Source organism: Equus asinus, chromosome 5, assembly GCF_041296235.1.
Source record: "Equus asinus isolate D_3611 breed Donkey chromosome 5, EquAss-T2T_v2, whole genome shotgun sequence".
NCBI lineage: Eukaryota > Metazoa > Chordata > Mammalia > Perissodactyla > Equidae > Equus > Equus asinus.
This window is the reverse complement of record NC_091794.1, coordinates 61479084-61497940: the sequence shown is the minus strand read 5'-3', so window position 1 is coordinate 61497940 and position 18857 is coordinate 61479084.

Here is an 18857-nt window from a genome sequence, read left to right as displayed (position 1 = left end):
AGGTGATACCCAGAAAAAAAATACTAAAAGTCAGCACACAAAGATGTGGGTTCTAGATGGGAAGGGGAGCCCTCTGCTCACCAAGCGTGGCTGAATCCACGCAAGCTGCAAACATTCCAGTGCAAAGAAACAAAATGGGACCAGCACACTGAGTATGGCCCTCCCTGAAACCCAGGTTCATGAAACAAGTGAAATCCTCAAACAAATCAGAGAAGCAGCAAAAAAAAAACAAAAACCAAATTTAGTGGTGTCACTAAGGCCAAGAAGATGAGTCTCAAGAAGAGAGAGGAGGTCAAGAAAGCCGCATCCCACAGAAAAATCTAAGATGAGCACTTGAAAACAAGTCATCACACATGACAATTATGAGGCCCCTGGAGACGTTCAAAAAACCAGGTTCAAAGAAGTCTCAGACGGCAGGAAGAAATAAGGAAGTAGGAAGAAAGCAGGAGCAGTGTCTATACTCTATGCTTTCAAAGGCACTTTCCTAGTAGAAGTCTCATTCAGATTTGTAATCTGGAATAAAGAACATGTGGTTTTAAGAAAATGAGAGGCCGGCCCAGTGACACAGTGGTTATTTAGTGGCCCAGGGTTTGCAGGTTCAGATCCAGGGCAAGGACCTACACACCACTCATCAAGCCATGCTGTGGCAGTGTCCCACATATAAAATGGAAGCGGATGGGCACAGATGTTGACTCAGGGTGAATCTTCCTCACTGCCCCCCAAAAAAAGAAAAAAAAAGCAAATGAGAGAATCTGATACTACAAACTTCCTTTAGTGGTCACAGGCCCTAATCTTTCCCTTCCACTCTCCTTGTTTCATCTGATTTCCTTACCTTGTGTAGCCTCTCGACAACCCTATTTCTAGGCTGTACTTCTGAATCTCCTTTCAGTAAGAGAGGGCCAGGTCTAGTCACGCCTGCCCTTCTCACCTCTTTTTTTCACTCACATCATATAGGCAAGGACAAATGTCAGAGTTTACAAGAAAACCAAGATTTGATCAACATTCCTCTTTCACGTTTTCAAAAGAAGGCCATTTTCCAAAAAGTACATAGACAGCTACTGAACATTATTAGTTATTAGGAAAATGCAAATTAAAACCACATTGAGAAACCACTTCACAACTACTAGAATGGCTAAAATTAAAAAGACTGGCCAGGATGTGGAGCAATTAGAGCTCTCAAACACTGCTGATGGAAATGTAAAATAATACAACCACTTTGGAAAACAGCTGAGCAGTTTTTTTAAAAGTTAACATACACCTACCCTACGATCCAGTCACTCTAGTCCTAGGTATCTACCAAGAGAAGTGAAAGCATATGTCCATACAAAGACTCGTACGGCCAAACACTGGAAGCAACTCAAATGTCCAATAACAAGTCAATGGATAACCAAGTTTTGGCATATCCATACATTAGACTACTAAGCAATAAAAACGAGTGAACTATTCATAGGTCCAACAACACAGATGAATTTCAAAATGATTATGCTGAGTTGGAAAAAAATGCAGAAAAAAGGGCATACATACTGCATATTTCCATTTATATAAAATTTTACAAAATGTGAACTAAATCTACAGTGACAGAAAGCAGATTCATGGTTGCCTGGGGATGGAGGGAGGGACTGGAGAAGGACATAAGAGAGGTATCACAAAGGGCCATGATGGGCGCTGTTCCCGTGGCGCAGCAGTTAAGTGCGCACGTTCCACTTCGGTGGCCCAGGGTTTGCCAGTTCGGATCCCAGGTGCGGACATGGCACCGCTTGGCAAGCCATGCTGTGGTAGGCGTCCCACATAGAAAGCAGAGGAAGATGGGCACGACGTTAGCTCAGGGCCAGTCTTCTTCAGCAAAAAGAGGAGGATTGGCAGCAAAAAACAAAAAACAAAAGGGCATGAAGAAATTTTTGAGGGTGACGGATATGTTATCTTGATGGTGATGGTTTTACAGGTATATACAAAACTGATCAAACTGCACATATTAAACATGTACAGTTTATTTTATGCCAATCATACCTCAGTAAAGCTGTGTTTAAAATAGCAAAGTTGAGAAAATTGGCAAAATTTGAATGCGGACTGTGTATCGTATTATAAAGCAAAGTTAAATTTTTCTTTTTGAGGAAGATTAGCCCTGAGCTAACATCTGCCGCCAATCCTCCTCTTTTTGCTGGGGAAGACTGGCCCTGAGCTAACATCTGTGCCCATCTTCTATTTTATATGTGGGACGCCTACCACAGCATGGCTTGCCAGGTGGTGCCATGTCCACACCCGGGATCCGAACCAGCGAACCCTGGGCTGCCGAAGCGGCATGTGCGTACTTAACCGCTGCGCCACTGGGCCGGCCCCAAAGTTAAATTTTTAAAAATGAAGAAGGTGGATGTCCTAAATCCCCATAATATAAAGTCACCATCAAGGCTGGGGACAAGGACTTCTCTCTGGTAAAGTGGGGACATCAGTTGGGCACTCCCACTGCTATCCTATTTTTGAGAGAAAAACAACCAGCTGTGCCCTTCATCAAAGAATGCCCTCTTAAGCAATCTTTCCAAAGTACATGCCTGCCTGTACTCTTTCATGTCTAAAACTGTTTGCACTACATCATCCTCCGAGGACAAACAAGTTCCATCTCCCTGTGGCTCCGCAGACCAGAGCAGGGCCCGTGGCCCTAAAAGGAAGGTGTAGAGAGCTTCTCTGGCCAATGTCAGGATCCCAGTTCTTTACCTGCGTGATTTCTTCGTCAGCAGCCGCGTGGATCCCCCAGACATTACAAAGACGAACTTCCTCTCCGAGAAGTCCTTGCTGCTCAAAGAGTCTCACTCTTAGACAAACCAGAACCAGACATTTACCAAACAGTTTAGGCCTGAAGGTCCCATTTTGGATGCTCAGGAGGGGTGCCAGGCAAGCAGGAAAGGTCAGAATCCCCAGTTAGTCTCTCTTTGGAAATGACTGGAGGATAAAATCCCCCAGGTCTCAAGCCACACGCAGGAAAAAAACAGCAATTGTGAACTTTTCCTACGTATTTATGAAAATAATTACCAGGCTGAATTCCCATCTCTACGTTCCCATCCGGTGTCAAAAAGATATGGCTAGCACTTAGATTAAAAACAAAGCATCCAGGGGCCAGCCTCGGCCGAGGGGTTAAGTTCACACGCTCTGCTTCAGCAGCCCAGGGTTTGGCCGGTTTGGATCCTGGGTGTGGACATGGCACCACTCAGGCCATGCTGAGGTGGAGTCCCATACAGCACAACCAGAAGGACCTGGACAACTAGAATATACAACTATGTACTGGGGGGCTTTGGGGAGAAGAAGAAATCAAAAAAAGAAGATTGGCAATAAATGTTAGCTCAGGTGCCAATCTTTAAAAATAAATAAATAAATAAAGCATTCAATATGGCATTATAATTATCGTTCTAAAACTGACTTTAAAAATAATCAGGATAAATAAATGTTAACTCCAAAAAACCCACATGTTTATTCTGCTTTCTATCTTTAAAACTTTAAGAAACTAAATTTTCTCAAAGTAATCACACACAGAAATATATAATATGCTCTATTTAAAACATAAAAGAGTTCCTGTCGCCACGTGAAAATTTCAAAATATTCTTCAATTTCTTATTCTAGTATCTTACAGAAGGTACAGTGAAATGATACCATTCACAAGTTTACACAAACTCAAGATACTCTCTTATATCAGTTAAAACACTATAAAACTGTATTTTACATGCACATACTTTATTCTGTACTATACCTTAGTTCAGATACTACACATCTATAACTACATATTGCTCTACAGAATAAGAGGCACAAAATCCCATACATGATTCTTTATGGGCGATTTGGGGGGTCTTTCAAGGGAAATTGTGGCCATATGTGATTCTGCCTTTATACACCAACCTAGGACCCGACCCCACAGTATGAGACTCTCCTGGAAGCAGCTGCAGTTTCCTTACAGGACAGGTAGTTGAAATTAGGGCAAGGATTTTATGCACAGGAAATCCACAAGGACAACCTTCACCAAAACCGGCAGAAGAGCCCAGCAAGAAGGCTCCAGACCTCCCACTGCTCTGGAGCCAGAGGGACAGATTCCTGTGTGTGTCTCACTAGCGCCTCCCCAGCCTGCAGAATCGTATCCTGTCGAGTCAGGTGTTTTGCCTGTAGTTCAGACAAATGCTTCCCGGACATTTCCATGAGATGGCTCTAGTGATGATAGTTTTTTCCCAAAGAAGACAAGACAGACTTGGTTCTTCCTTTCACGTGATCAATGCACGCTCATCTCCATTATGTTCTAGTCCATCCTCGTGATCATTAATTCTCTATATTACTATATCTTGAATATCCTTTCTTCTTTGGCTCTTACTTTAGCACTGGTTTCCATTTTTCCTTATATCAGCAAGGAAACTTTAGCCCTATTATCCATAAACTGAAGCCACCTCATAGTCCCCTCATGTCAAGCTTTTTAACTAATCTCAAATACAGGAACATGATAACACTCATTATCAATGAGAATTCAGAACACTGTTCTGTTCTAGTTAATGAAGTGAGGCAGAAAACAAAAAGTCTAACTATTTAGAAAGGAGGAGACAAAATCACATTATTTGTACACAACATGATAGCATATCTTTAAAAAAAAAAAAGTAGAGAAAGACTGAATCGCCAGAAAAGCTACTAAAACTAAATGGGAATTCAGTCAGTAAGCACTGTTATAGTCTGCCAATAATGAGTGAGGAAAACATAATGAAAAGATGCCCTCATTTTCATCCACTTACAGCACCAGCAGCAGGACAAGTACTTCATCCTCACACGCAGAATCTACTCCAAGTGCGTTCACTTGGCCCACAGAAAAATCCGAAGACTGTAACATCCTCCCCCTCCCACTGTAGCCTAGACCACTGCCAGGCTGTCCCCCTCCAAAACGGGTACAAAAATTCTGAACCTCCCAGGAATCTCTTCTCTTTGGCCTGGAGGAGATTTGAATCTTTTAAAACAAAATAATAGAACTTAAGATACGTAGGGGCCGGCCCTGTGGCCAAGTGCTTAAAGCTCCGTGCGCTCCGCTGCAGCGGCTCAGGGTTCGTGGATTCGGATCCCAGGTGTGGACCTGCTCCACTCATCAGCCAAGCAGTGGAGACATCCCACATACAAAGTAGAGGAAGACTGGCACAGATGTCAGCTCAGAGCTAATCTTCCTCGGGCAAAAAATAAAGGAGAAGGATTGGCAACAGATGTGAGGTCAGGATGAATCTTCCTCAAAAAAAAACTTATGATATGTAAACATTAAGAAATAAAACTCCTTCTAAATTTGACCAGCAAATTCATTGTCTAAAACAAGAAGATAGTAAAATCAAAATGAATAGCCAACAAAAGAACTGCCATGACACTCCCACATTCATCAGTAGCATTAGCTGTGCTGAAAACTGACTTAGAGAGAGAGAAAAACCACACGCTGTTGTTCTCAAACACTCAGGCCCCTGCTCGTGCTAGTTTACACAGAACTGAGAGAAAACCTGAGTGAGAAAACTACCTACTAATAGCTTCTTAAAACTTGTTGGGACCCTAAAAAACCAAATTTACATCTCAGCTCCTAGGCAAAGTCATCTCTAAGCCAATCCAAAAATAAGATGGTTTACTCTTTTCTACAACCTTGTTAAGCTAATTTTTCCCCATGTCAGTGGTATATACTTTACAGCAACATTCTTCAACGGAGTTGCTAATGTGCAGACAAGAAATGTTCCAGGCCATCTTCTCTGAACTCCCTTCCCACCTGTGTGGCCCACCCAAAAACCATTCCTCATCTTCCTAGCTAGCTCCTGGGCTGTCGTGACCTCCAGAGAAGGCTAGACTCCTCCCCAGCCCAGGGTGAATTACGTTGGGTCAGAGTTCATCACAGTGATGGTATTTCCATGACCAAGCCACTGGTTTAGGCATGGACACAATTCTGGCCTGGGAGATGGGAGGGGTAGTTTCTGGAAAGTTTTCCTCAGGCTTTAAGAACACAGAACGGGTACAGTCTCTTTTTCACGTCTCTGGATGTGTAGTTACATAAAGACTTGAAGTCACTGAGCTGCTGGACCAACCAGCCTTGGAAACTCCCACTTCAAGACCTTTTGTTATGTGAGATAAGAAATGCCCCCGGTGTTCAAGCTGCTTCTGTTGAGTTTTCTGTCACTTATTCCCAAAAGCTTCCAAATAAAGCACCATCTAGTCTTCTAGCTAGTATTACTCCACCTGTAGAAGAAGCCTCTGACAGCGGACAGAAAAGACAAAATCAACCAATCTGTAAAACTGGAAGAGGATCTGTCCTTTACGGCCAAACTAGCTCTTCACAAAGAGGAGCTATTATTGATCATCTGGAAACTATTCTGTCTTTGGTAGCAATTACCCTCTCTCTCCTTTTTTTGAGATGAGTGCTTCTCCCATAAATCGAATGTCCTTATTTAATATGGGGGGAGGCAGGGAAGAGATTTTGATTACTATAATCTTACTAATTTACAAACAGTAACAACCTAATCCTAATTTATCTCTATTGAGACCAGACTAAGAAATAGGCCTAAATCAAAGGGACCTAGTTCACACATAAAGATGAATTCCCTGAAAGAAAGGACTATGGAGAAAAAATTCTCCAGGGACAACGTGGAATCTCCTCGATGAAAGCCTGTAGAAACACAAGATTCATGCAGCTGTGAAGCCTTAGGCACTATACTTGGATCATACGGCAATTCAAGATCCCTGCCACGCTGATCTAAAGAGAACATTTATCTTCTTTCTAAACAGAAATGTAGAAAAACATCTAAGTGTCAAAATAAAAGCAAAAACTTCTTAATCTCAAACTCTACGACAATTATATATACTTATGCAAACCATTTCCTATGGCAAATCCACCTCATTACTCTAGGGAGCAAAAAAGGCAAAGAGTATGACCAAAACTCCTACTATGTCTCAATTCCCGGCAAATCCTGACAGTGTCAGGAAGTGCCTTATTCAGCCAGAAAATGTCCAGTGACTAATTTAACTGAAAGGTAATTTATTTAATTAAAAAGAGAAATGGAAGCACTTACTGGATTAAAAAAGAAATGGTATATATACTTATCAGAATCAAACAGTTTCCGCCCTATGGCAATTCCATAACTAAGGGAATACACCTTTTTAAACGTTTTTAGATTAAAAACTTTACTGTCCAAGAGTAGTGCTGACTATAGACTGTCCTGTTAAAAATAGTTTGAAATATTTAAGATTTATGGCTCCAGGGCACTAAATCCCCACTCACATTTATAATGACCAAAACGTAGAAGATGAACATTGAAAAGCAACTGCAAATAAGTGTTCATTCTCCAGGGAAGTCGTAAGGTTTGCCGACATGATGTGCAATGGATAACTGGTCTTCGGTTCAGCAACTAAGACATAAATTATGTGTCAGCTGCTCACACAGGCGCAGGACAAGGAGGGCAGTGATGGTATGGGAAAGAACGTGAGTCTCAGAAATACAGCCTACTGCTATCGTCCCTTTCCCGCTTGTACACATTACATTAAGGCACCCTTTCCAAGTGATTACAGACCCAGAGATGCCTAGCCTGGGGAGCAGACAGTTCTTCTGCACACGTTAGGAAATGGAGACTCTCTCTGGTATCGCTGTACAATGCACATCTTGCACCATCATACGTAGTGGCCCCAAACTCACCTTCCGGAGCCCCGTGCCCGGCAGCAGACGGGAACTCCCAGGTCTTTTAGGAATGGGGGAAAGGAAGTCTCATTCTTAACAAATTCAACCACCAAAGCCCTCCCTCATTCTAGAAAAGTTGGAGGCAGCAAAGGTTCCATTAAATTGGGCCCTACTTCTCACTAAACAGAGAAAGAAAGAATTCTCCAGCGAGATCAAGGAGTCAAGATTTATAGGTTTGTTGCTCAGATGGAAAGTAAATCTTCACTTTTACAGCAAGGCTTTTTACAGCACAGACTTCAACTTTATTGAGAGGATATTAATATATCTGTATTATGACTTTTATGATTATTCACTTAAAATGCTTTGTATTTTTCAAAGGAGGGCCTATAACTATAAAAGAAGCTATAAAAGGTACAATGTGCCATTAATGATTTTTTTAAATGATGGCTTTATTTGTTTTTTATTTGTTTATTTAAACTTTGCCTTTGAAGATTTATATGAAAAACAGATTATAACTGGGGCCAGCCCAGTGGTGTAGTGGTTAAGTTCTTGTGCTCCACTTCGGTGGCCCGTGGTTTGTGGGTTTGGATCCCAGCCACAGCCCTACACACCGCTCAGCAAACCATGCCGTGGTGGCATCCCACATACAAAATAGAGGCAGACTGGCACAGATGTTAGCTCAGGGCCAATCTTCCTCACACACACACAAAAATATTATAACTAACCATCACCAAAGCTTGAACTTGATTTAGGTTAATTGAGGGAATAACGTAATAAGTAGTCTTCTGGAATAGAAATACAAGACTAGCATCTACTAAATAGACCAACTCAGTATTACAAACGAATGAGAAAATATTTTGCTGTTTAAAACTGGCAATCATTTATATATTAGGAAATTATTTTGGTCCTCAAAAAAAAAACTGCTTCAGCATAAAAGAAATTATACAAGTACATACATACCCCTACATACTTATCCTAAAGTCAAGCCTTTGGTACTTAGAAGTAAAATAAAACATAAATCACTATTGCTTATTGAGAATGGCTATGTTAATGCCACTCTAAGTTCTATGCAAGCCTTTCACAAGCCAACAGGCAAAAATGTTAGAGATTCTCTGTAGCGGGACGGAGATTCTGCCAGCGAACAAGGGGAGTGGGTGAGAACAGCTGTTTGAATGTGACTCACCGTCTGCTCTGACTTCTGACCCCACTATGTTTTTAACTGCAGGACTTTCTTAAGTAATTTCGAGATCCACCGACTAAGGTTTCCAGCATAGAGTTTTCAAGACCACCACCACATGTCGCAGGGACACAACCATCAGAATCAAACAAGAAACTCCCAGTCCTACTGAGCAACATGAGAAGACCAGGCAGCGTGCACCTAACAAGGCCGTGCACGCTTCATGACTCAGACGATGAGATCTGAGAGCTTCAACCAGAAACTGATAGCACACGCTCTGGAGACAGGCGGCTCCAAGTCTGAATCCCAGTTTCAAAGCCTCCTTTCACCACCTGTGAGCTGTGAGAGATCCTGGGTAAATCACTTCACCTCTCAGTGCCCTCATTTCTACAGAGATACAATGGGGACAACATGGCACCTACCTCAAAAGCTGTTACGACAATGAAAATTAGGTGATATATATCAAGTACTTGGAGACACTGCCTGGCATTTTATACATAGTCGATAAATGTCAGCCATTATTATTATTACCAGTAATAGTGGTTTCTTTACTTCTCCTCCAATCCAGAAATCCCACTTCTGGAAATCTACCCTGGAGAAATAATCCAAACTACAGTAGAGGCACAAAAATACTTAGTACCATGTTATTTACAATGGTGAAAAGTTAGAGAAACCTAAATGTACACTAATAAGGAAGCAATTGAGACATTTATCCAATATCCATCCAGCAAAATATTAGTCCGTAACTAAGAATACATTAGAAACACAGTAAAGAATTATGGAGCAAAATGGCTATGTGTTTATACAATTACACAAAGCGAAAAGAGCCAAAATTTAAAACTATATGTACATCATTATAACAATGTAAAATTATACTTAAAATGCATACTAAAAAAACTTAAGCAAGTAATACACCAAAATCATCACAGTGGATGTGAAGATAATATTTGGGGTGAATTTTTTTCTTTCCTGTACTATCACATAGTCATATTACTTTTATAATTTTCAGCTTATTTTTAAATGTTTAACTTGCTACAGACTTATTTTAATACTAATTAAATAGGGTTAGGAAAATGGTAACAAAAGTTAAACCACAAATACATTACTGAAGTGGTTAAGAATCAAAGTAGAAATTAAGAATAAAACAAGTGCTTGAAATATTAACAATCAAAATAAAAATATTATTTAAAAAACTGAGTCCCTAATGAGTTATCCAGTATTTAAACTGGACAGAGTCCAGGGACCCCTTACATCTGAGACTGAATGATATACATATTTTTTATTGTAAAATGACTGTCAGGGAAACGAAATGATTTAAGAGAAATGAAGACATTGCGCTGTTTTTTAGTCTTGGAAAAGCTATCTCCTGTAACAAAACCTAAATTAGTCTCGGTAACAAAGTAACATAGTAATAAATGCCTTTCCATTGAATAAATCAGACCTTATATATAACATATCTTTTCATTGTTTTAAAATGAGTCCATTTAGATAAGGTATGACAGAAATAACGTTTTACAAATTGGGGAGGAAATGGTCGATGAACATTTTATGAATTCCAGAAAATATCTAAATAGAAGGGAGGAAGGAAACAAATTTCTAGCCAAACTCACTATTGTCCAAATCTGTTAGCTCAGGGCTAATCTTCCTCACCAAAAAAAACAGGGGGGGTGGGGGGGTGGGGCGGGCTCATCTCTCCAAGTAGATGGAATGCTCCCTGAGGGCAGAGAATGCACTGCTTGATCTTCAGGCATCAGAGAGAGTTTAACAGTTTTCCACACGTGGCAGACTATATAGAAAATGCTGGTTTAACTGAACTGAACATCTAAATAATCCGTTCAGAAGAGGCACCAAGGTCAGCAGTCAGCTCAAAAAGGTACCTAAACACAGGATGGGGGCAAGGGGAGGGGGCTTATTAAGGGGGAAGTGCTCCTTGCCTTTTGGCAGAAATCTTAATGTGCCACTTTAAACCAAAATAATGTGAATTTTCTCTTAAACCATAAGGCATTTGTCCATAGTAAATCCACAGGCCTCTTGTACATCAGTAATGTGGGAACCCAACATTTACTAAGAGCAGCTGTAACGCCTGAGAGCAGATCACTCATTGTGCCACTCGTTATTTATTTATTCAGAACTATATCTAACTTCAGAAAGGATCCAGTGAAACGTACATAAGTACATATACCACAACAAGATAAAATGACATACCTAAGAGGAGAAAGAGAAAAATGGGACAAAAGAAAGCTGAATGCAGGAAAGAGAGGCTGTCCTGGGAGTAGGTTCATGCACCAAATTAATGTATTCTATAAAATTCTGCACATTTGCTCCAGGAAGGTCAGAGGTTTGGCTCTAAGAATTCTAGCAGCCAACAAAAACAGGACGATCCAATCAGTTACACGAGTCAGCATCTTAAGATAAAAATAAAAGCTATCAGAGAACTCTCTCCCCCTTGGTCTTCATAAGAGGAAACTACATCGTGTAACAAATCAAATACTCAACGACATCCTTGCAGCTGACTTGTCACAGCTTCGAAAGACCATCCCTCATAATGACCCTCCCAGGCACATGACAGCACACAAGTCAAATCAACGCAAATGATGAAGAGGAAGGCAACCCACCCAAGGAAAGGGTCCACTACACAGCCCCTGCAGGTCTAGCTTTATCAGAAACAGATTTCATTCCACCTAGACTAACCTAAAATCCAGAGGCTTCATGCATCCACTTACCTTGAAATTATAGACAAAACTTGATGCACAAGTCCATTTCTCGGAGGGATACGTTTGTAGTTTCATAACATCCTCAGAGAAGCATGACTCAAGAAAGGATAAGAGCCCCTGATCTACAGCACTAGACTGTGTGCATCCTTCAGGCATCCCTCCACAAGCACTTTCTCTTCGGAGATTTGGAGAACTGCTGAGCCTCAAGACCGCAGCTCCTGACAAGCATCTGATGGGTGCTCCTCTCTGATGTGAATGTGGAACTCTGAGCTTAACCACTGGCGAGGCTGTGTCTCAGCCGTACAAGACAATGATACGTGACCTTTCATACCATAATGCCCACAAGCACATGGAGCACCTAATAATCTGCTCTTCTGGGCAGCTTTCCACTATAAGCATTCACAAAGTTACCTCAAAGGACTGGTGATATTTCCTCTAGATAACATAAAAAGTAAAAACAAAAACCCATCTTTTGCTTGCAGATAAAAATTACAGATAAGCACAAAAAAATCATTTTCCTACATAAACATTATTTTTTAATTTTAAAGATAACCTTCCCACGTCAGTTGATACAATTTGAGCTATGTTCTTTTTTGCCTTTTTGTTGTCTTCATCTTTTGCTATACCGCAACACAAGCACTGCCATAGCCTTAGACACACACACACACACACAGTCGACCATCCACCCATAGTATCGTGGTTAGAATGTCTCAAGGGCCCAAGGCCATCAAGTGAGGAAGCTGGCCTGTAGGGCCACCGAGACAAGGCCCTTTAAGATCTCACCCATCTAGAAGTCACAGGCATCCAGAGTCTGGTCCTCAGCATAACAAGGCCAAAGACATATCTTTATCAAACATACACACTTGAGTAGACTCAAGAGAACTAACTCATCCTAACCCAACTAGAAGGGACTGAAATGCAAATGAGAATACCAATTTACTAACTAATCAAAGAGAATATCCCTTCTCACTAATCAGAAAATTCACATCTGAAGCCACAACGCTGCTTGCCTAATGCTAGGATACGAGGTATCCTGGATTGATAGTCAATTCACCACAAGTTAGACCAAAGAGAGACAGAGAGTTTGGGGAACACCCAATGAATTATCCAACCTACACCTTTTTAGGGACCAGAGTTGTCCCTTTCACATGCAGGTCTCCTTCCCTTGGACATCATCGCCCTAACACTGCAGGCTTCTTGGTCTGCAGGCTTCTTGGTCTGCAAGCTTTCTTCCTCCACATCCTTCTCTCCATTAGGAACTTCTCTAGAGAGGGTACAATACAACTGATGAGGGTGTGCCGTACATGCATCATTAGCCTTGTTTCAGATCAAAATCTCCCAAATAAAGTTGCTCAAGCAACCCACCCGAGGCCACAGCTGGATAAGGCAGAGCAGAGATTCAAAGCCAGATCTCAAGCCCGAGCCCCCTTTCGAGCTTGCAGTAAATGACTGCTTTCAAGTGTCTTCCCACGGCTTCCACCTCCCAGCCTGATTGAAATGCCCCTCCTCAGGGTCCCCTAACACCCCAAGCACCCCATGGCACTAAGTGCTCGTACACAAATCTCTCTCTCACTACACTGAAACGTTCTGAGGACGGGGATCATAGCTCACTCATCTCTGTATCCCTCGTGTGCTATCCATCTATCCAGATAAATATGCAAACTAACTTGTCAGTGGTTTAATATGAAGGGCACCAAACTGAAGGCCTTGAACTAGCTGTGTAGGCTTAGGAAGGTCACAACTTCTCCAGCCATCAACAAACATCTCATCTAAAACATGGGATGAAATGGATATATGAGGCGGCTTAGGTCACTTCTGGATCTAAAAAGCACTAGCACTATAGACGGGCCCTGGTTTTTTATAGCCTATCTCAGCAGTTTGAATTATTAGAAATAAGTTAACCTCGGTGGTCTTCTGTACCACTCAACAGAAGCATATACATAAATAATAGTTCAGAAAAAGATTCCTCTTTTCTGAAAGGAGATAACTATCATTTACACCAAAATCAAACAGTGGCACAGTCCTCTGGTGACTGTTCAAGGAGCTGAACACCACAAAAGGCAAGAATTTGACGGTGGGATTTTCTTTGAATAAAAGAAAAATCAGGAGAGAAATTAGCATCTAATATTCTTTGTTATTATCATATTCCCAATAGCAACTAACTCACTCCTTTTTACAGCACTTTCCTTATTTTGCTCTAAAACAAAGCCAAAATGAATGAACTGGCTCCATACTGCAGGAGGTCAGAAATAGAACAATTACTTTATTCTTAAGGGTACTGATGATATTAATTATTTTGCAAACAACAGGCTTTCTAATGTAAGGCACAACGGAAAGCATTTCATAGTTTGGCTAACAATCATCATCTTCTTGTTTAGCATTTAAAAACTTAATGAAAAGCCCTGTACATGTAAAATACTCCTGGTTAAATAAGAGCATTTATCATGTCCCTTTTCTGGAGGATATATTTACTGGAGAATAGTACTGGAAATTTTTCAACCTGAAATCTGCTTGGGTCTGTAACTTTCAGGTTTTAGAATATCAACTTAATGGAAAACTTAAAATACCCATTCACTTACACGTGCGGGCTCAAAACATGTCAATATAGCACAGCCAAACAAGTACAACCCAAAGTTCCACAACATTAACAGTATATCCAGACCTTTCAATTAAACACAAAACTGTGCTAAGGCCAGAAGCAGACTATCATCTGCCAACAACTTTAATGTAAAACGTATACAGTAAATATAAGCTTTGCTGAATGGTTTACGACAGTCCAGGCACATAAAATGAAAATACGCACATTCTAACTCAAACCAAGGAAACAAATCAGTCATTATACTGGCGACCTCATCATTAAGGTGTGTCTTCCTCAAGTACACAGCATGTCTGTCAATCAAGTTCACATCCTCCTCCTCCTGTGACAGGAAAGGAAGCTCACACTACACCAGAGGCTGCGAATCACAACCAGCAAGAAACCCTGAGTAGCAAAGCCAGAATACAGAAAGGGCTGGGGCGGGCGGAAACAGGAGAAACTGACTTCAGCTCTACCAAATACACCTTCCAACTAAGTTTGTCACTTCTGGCAAAGCTGGTTCTACAAGGCAGGAAAACACACTGTCCTGGAAAGAGGAGCAGAGCAATGGGTGAAGTCATTTTGCATCGAAGATGCAGATAAGCTAACCAATTGAAAGCTTTCTCAACGTCCACCCAAAACAAAGACTGAAGAACAAGCAAGCCCTTGAAAAGGAGTGACATGCCCTACCGCCCATCCAGACGCCAGAAGGGCAAAGAAGAGAAGTGGGGGAAAAGTTGGATGGGAGCATGGGGGTGTGGGGGAGGGGGAAATGGCGAAGGAGGGCGAACATGAGTAAGAAATTATGCTGCAGAAAAAAAAAAAAAAAAAGGATTCAGCAATAAACTGTCACAAACTGCCAAACTGAGAGAGATGGGGCCGGCCTGGGGCTCTGTGGAGCGCCGCGCTGCGGCCACCTGTGCCACTCACCCCGCCTGAGCCCATGCCCCAGGACCAGAGCCAAGCCCCGCCTCGACCTCCAGGAAATCCGAGCCCCGCGCACAACCAGGGCGCCACAGAAATGCGGGAGAGAGACCTGACTCGGCCTCTACCTTCGCCTCTGGCTCCGAGACAACCCCCAAATAAAGGGGTTTAGCAGCAAGGACACCTCTTCGTGCTCACGCCGGCCAGGGCGTGGGGGTGAGATCCGAGCGCCGTCACCCCTGCAAAGGCCGGAGGCAGCTCGGTCCCTCTCCCCGATCCAGCCAACGCGGGCGGCCGGCTGTCACCTGGCCACACTGCACCCGCCAAGTTAATGGAACCGGGAAGCAGCGCAGAGACGCCCCTCGGGCGCCTCCTCGGGGCGCAGGCACGGCACGGAGTCCCAGCTCCTTCACCCACCCTGACTCGCCTCTGAAGATTCTGTCCCTTTCCCCAACGAAGCATCGCAGACACTTTCTTCCGTCTTTGTGCGCAGCTCAGCCCAAACCTCAGAACTGAAGCTCTGAGGTCCCGGGCCAAAGGCCACCCCAGAAACCACTCACTCTTCCCGCGAAGCCCGCACGGACACCGCTGGGCTCCGGCCCTGGGGAACCTCACAAGTCACGAGGCACGAACCCGGCTGTGGACGGCCCTCCCTCCCCCAAACGGGATCCAGCCGTGTTTTGGGCAACTTGAGCCGCATTTGAACGAGCGGCCTTGTCCAGCCGGCACCAGGTCATCACCACGCCCCTCGCACCCAGGTCCTACCCCGCGGCGCAGGCAACGTCCTGGTGTACACACACACACACACACACTCACACAAGCACACCCTGTCAAACAAAGCCCCGGAGAACTCCTACCTCGCCCCCGTGCCCGTCGAAGATCCCGAAGATGGACGGGTGCGACTTGTTGGCCAGGTCCGTGAGAACTTCGAAGCGGTCCTCCATGTGGTCTCTCCGGCCCTGGATGGAATACACCGCCACGTTGTGGCTCTTGAACTCCCAGGTCTTGGAGAACTCCGCCTCCAGCACGTCCAGCCCCCCGAGCCGCTCGGTCTGCACCATCTCGGCCACCTTGCCCTTGACCATCTTCACAGCGTCCTGGCTGGACTTGACGATGGTCTTCACCTCGTCCGGGTGGAAGAAGTAACTCCACAGCGCCAAGCTGATGCACAGCAAGAAGAGCGTCTCGGGTCTCAGCAAGAAGTAGCGCATGAGGCGACCCAGCAGAGGCAGCAAAGTCATTGTATCCTCGCTAGAGCCCGACCACCAGCACGCGCGCGCCCCGAAGGCTCGCCGGTCCGGAGCGCGGGGGGACGGCCCGCGGGAGGGGCAGCAGGAGGCTGCGGAGCCGGGCGGGGGGCAGACGCCGGCGGCTCGGCGCGGCCCGGAGAGCAGAGGCAGCCTCCATTTTGTCTCCCGGCCTCGCGGCCCGAGGCCCGAGGCCTGCGCCCTGCGAACCGGCGCCCGCGCCCGCCGCCCGCGCCGCCTCCCCTTCCTGCGCCCCTTTGTGAGGCGGCGGCGGCGGCGGCAATGAAGCGAAAGCTGCGCAGGGAGGCTCGGCCGCGGCGGGCGGGAGAGTCCAGGGGCGCCGGCGCGCGCACGGCCCCTCCGCGGGCCCCTCGCCGCTCGCGGAGCGCTCAGCAGGTGAGGCGGCGCGGGGCGCGAGAGCCGGCGGGGAACGAGGCGAATCCCCTCGGCCGCCGCTGTAAGGGAGCCCGGAGCCGCGAGCCCGCCGATCCCTTCAGACGCTGGTCCCCCCAGAAAAAAAGTTTTGCGGGAGCCTGGGCAGAGGCGGGGTCCGCGGAGCCCGGCGACGCAGCACGATGGGCGCGGAGCCGCAGGCGGCCGGCGGCTCTGCGTGCCTCTCCCGGCAGCTCGCGCTCCGCTCGGCTTGACTCGACTCGGCGTCGCCCGCGCGCCCGCTCCTCGGCCCGGCTCGCGCTCGCCCTGCCCCGCGCGCTCGCCCCGCCCCCGCGCCCGCCCCGCCCCCGCAGCCGGGACTCCAGGCCCCGGGGCTCCGGGCGAGCTGTCAGAGGCCAGGGAGCCTCGGCGGCGGACGGCGCGCACGCAGCCCCGGGCGGCCCAGCGAAGCGAGGGCGAGGCGAGGGGCGCGTCCACGGCCGAGCTCGAGCGGACGCTGGTTCCTCCTCCCGCGCGGGCTCCCGGGACAATACGACACTGACCCTGGTCGTTGTCACGCTCCTTGCCCGGGAGCCGCTGCGCCGGCTGGAAAGCAGAGGCCCGGCCGTGAGCGCCCCCCCTCCGGCAGGCCGCGCGGTAGCGCCGTCCCCGCGTCGCCCGCATAAGGCAAGCGAGAAGGGACGCAGGTCTGCCGCCTCGCAAAGCGGGGCGGAGCGGGCCGGCCGCTGGGGTTCGGTGGCGGGGGCCTGCCCGGATCCCCCGAGGCGAGGAGGATCGGGGCCTCGCAGCCTCCTCGCGACGGGCCAAGACCCTCTGGAGGAGGACAGCAAGTGAGGACTGGGGCGCCTGGAGGTCGCTAAGATTCTCGCCCCCGGAGGGCGAGGAGGGGCTGCCTCTGCGACCTGCCGCCCGCGAGCAGGGGACTCTGGCACGGAGGCTCCCCTGGGCGCTGCCCTTCCCCGGAGGGACAGGGAGCCTCCCAGCGTGGCCGGCGCGGCCAGTCTTCCTCAGCAGAAAGAGGAGGATTGGCGGCAGATGTTAGCTCAGGGCTAACCTTCCTCAAAAACAAACAAACAAATAAATAAACTACATGAGATATCAACACTTTATTGTAAAATAGGCTTCGTGTAAGATATTTTGCCCAAGTGTAGGCTAACGTAGGTGTTCTGAGCACATTTAAGGTAGGCTAGGCTAAGCTAAGATGTTCGGTAGGTTAGATGTATTAAATGCATTTTCGACTTACGATATTTTCAACGTTCAATGGGTTTATCGAGATGTAACCCCACTGTAAGTCAGGGAAGATCTGTAGTTCGTTTGTGTGAAAATCAATAAAATGATTTTTCAAGCAGACCCTATAGGCATCTTCTTCTTTCTGCTGAGAAATTCATGTACTTTACATAGTAATTTTTAAAAGGCCTAAATATGCTTTTTTTAATATTTTAATCTGAATCTTATTATGTTTGATTAATAAAAAACACCTTCCTCTAGTGACAAACTAATATTTGCATATTCCTTGAGGGTGTAAAGTTTTTTCATGTGTATTGACTTCCAGCCTCGTAACAATCCTATGAGGAGGATAAAGGAGCTTTTATCACTTTATTAATATGAAGAAAATGAGGCACAAAGATGTTAAATGAATATCACAATTCAGCAAATAAGAAGTTGGAAACTCAAGCTCAGTTCTGACCACCGATTCAGTACTCTAACATCCACTGATTGCCCGGGGATGCTGAGATGATTAGTCTAATTTTTGAATTGCTCTAACAACATTTCAGTAGATCTCTGTTACAGAAATCTCAGAAAGAATACATGGGGTCCTATTCCACAATTCTGGCGTCAGCCTTTGGGACCAGCACTGCTCTATAAATATTGACCGCATCCACTAAAAACTCTTGTGGGGCAGAAGACAAGTGTAGGTAAGCTCTGTCTCTATGTAAAGCCTAAAAGATCTGTTGCTAGAGTAAAATACTATCTGAATTTCACAGGGAAGAAAGAAGTACCATGGGATGTACATTATGCACACATTTTACCATTACAAGCGACGTGGTAATGAATAAAGAGCTAATTGCAATCCTAAGTTTTCATGAGATACAATAATAAGGACAAAAGAGTTACCAGGTAATTATCATTTTCAATTACGCAACTTATGTTAGCCTTCCAAGTATACAAAGAACATAAAATA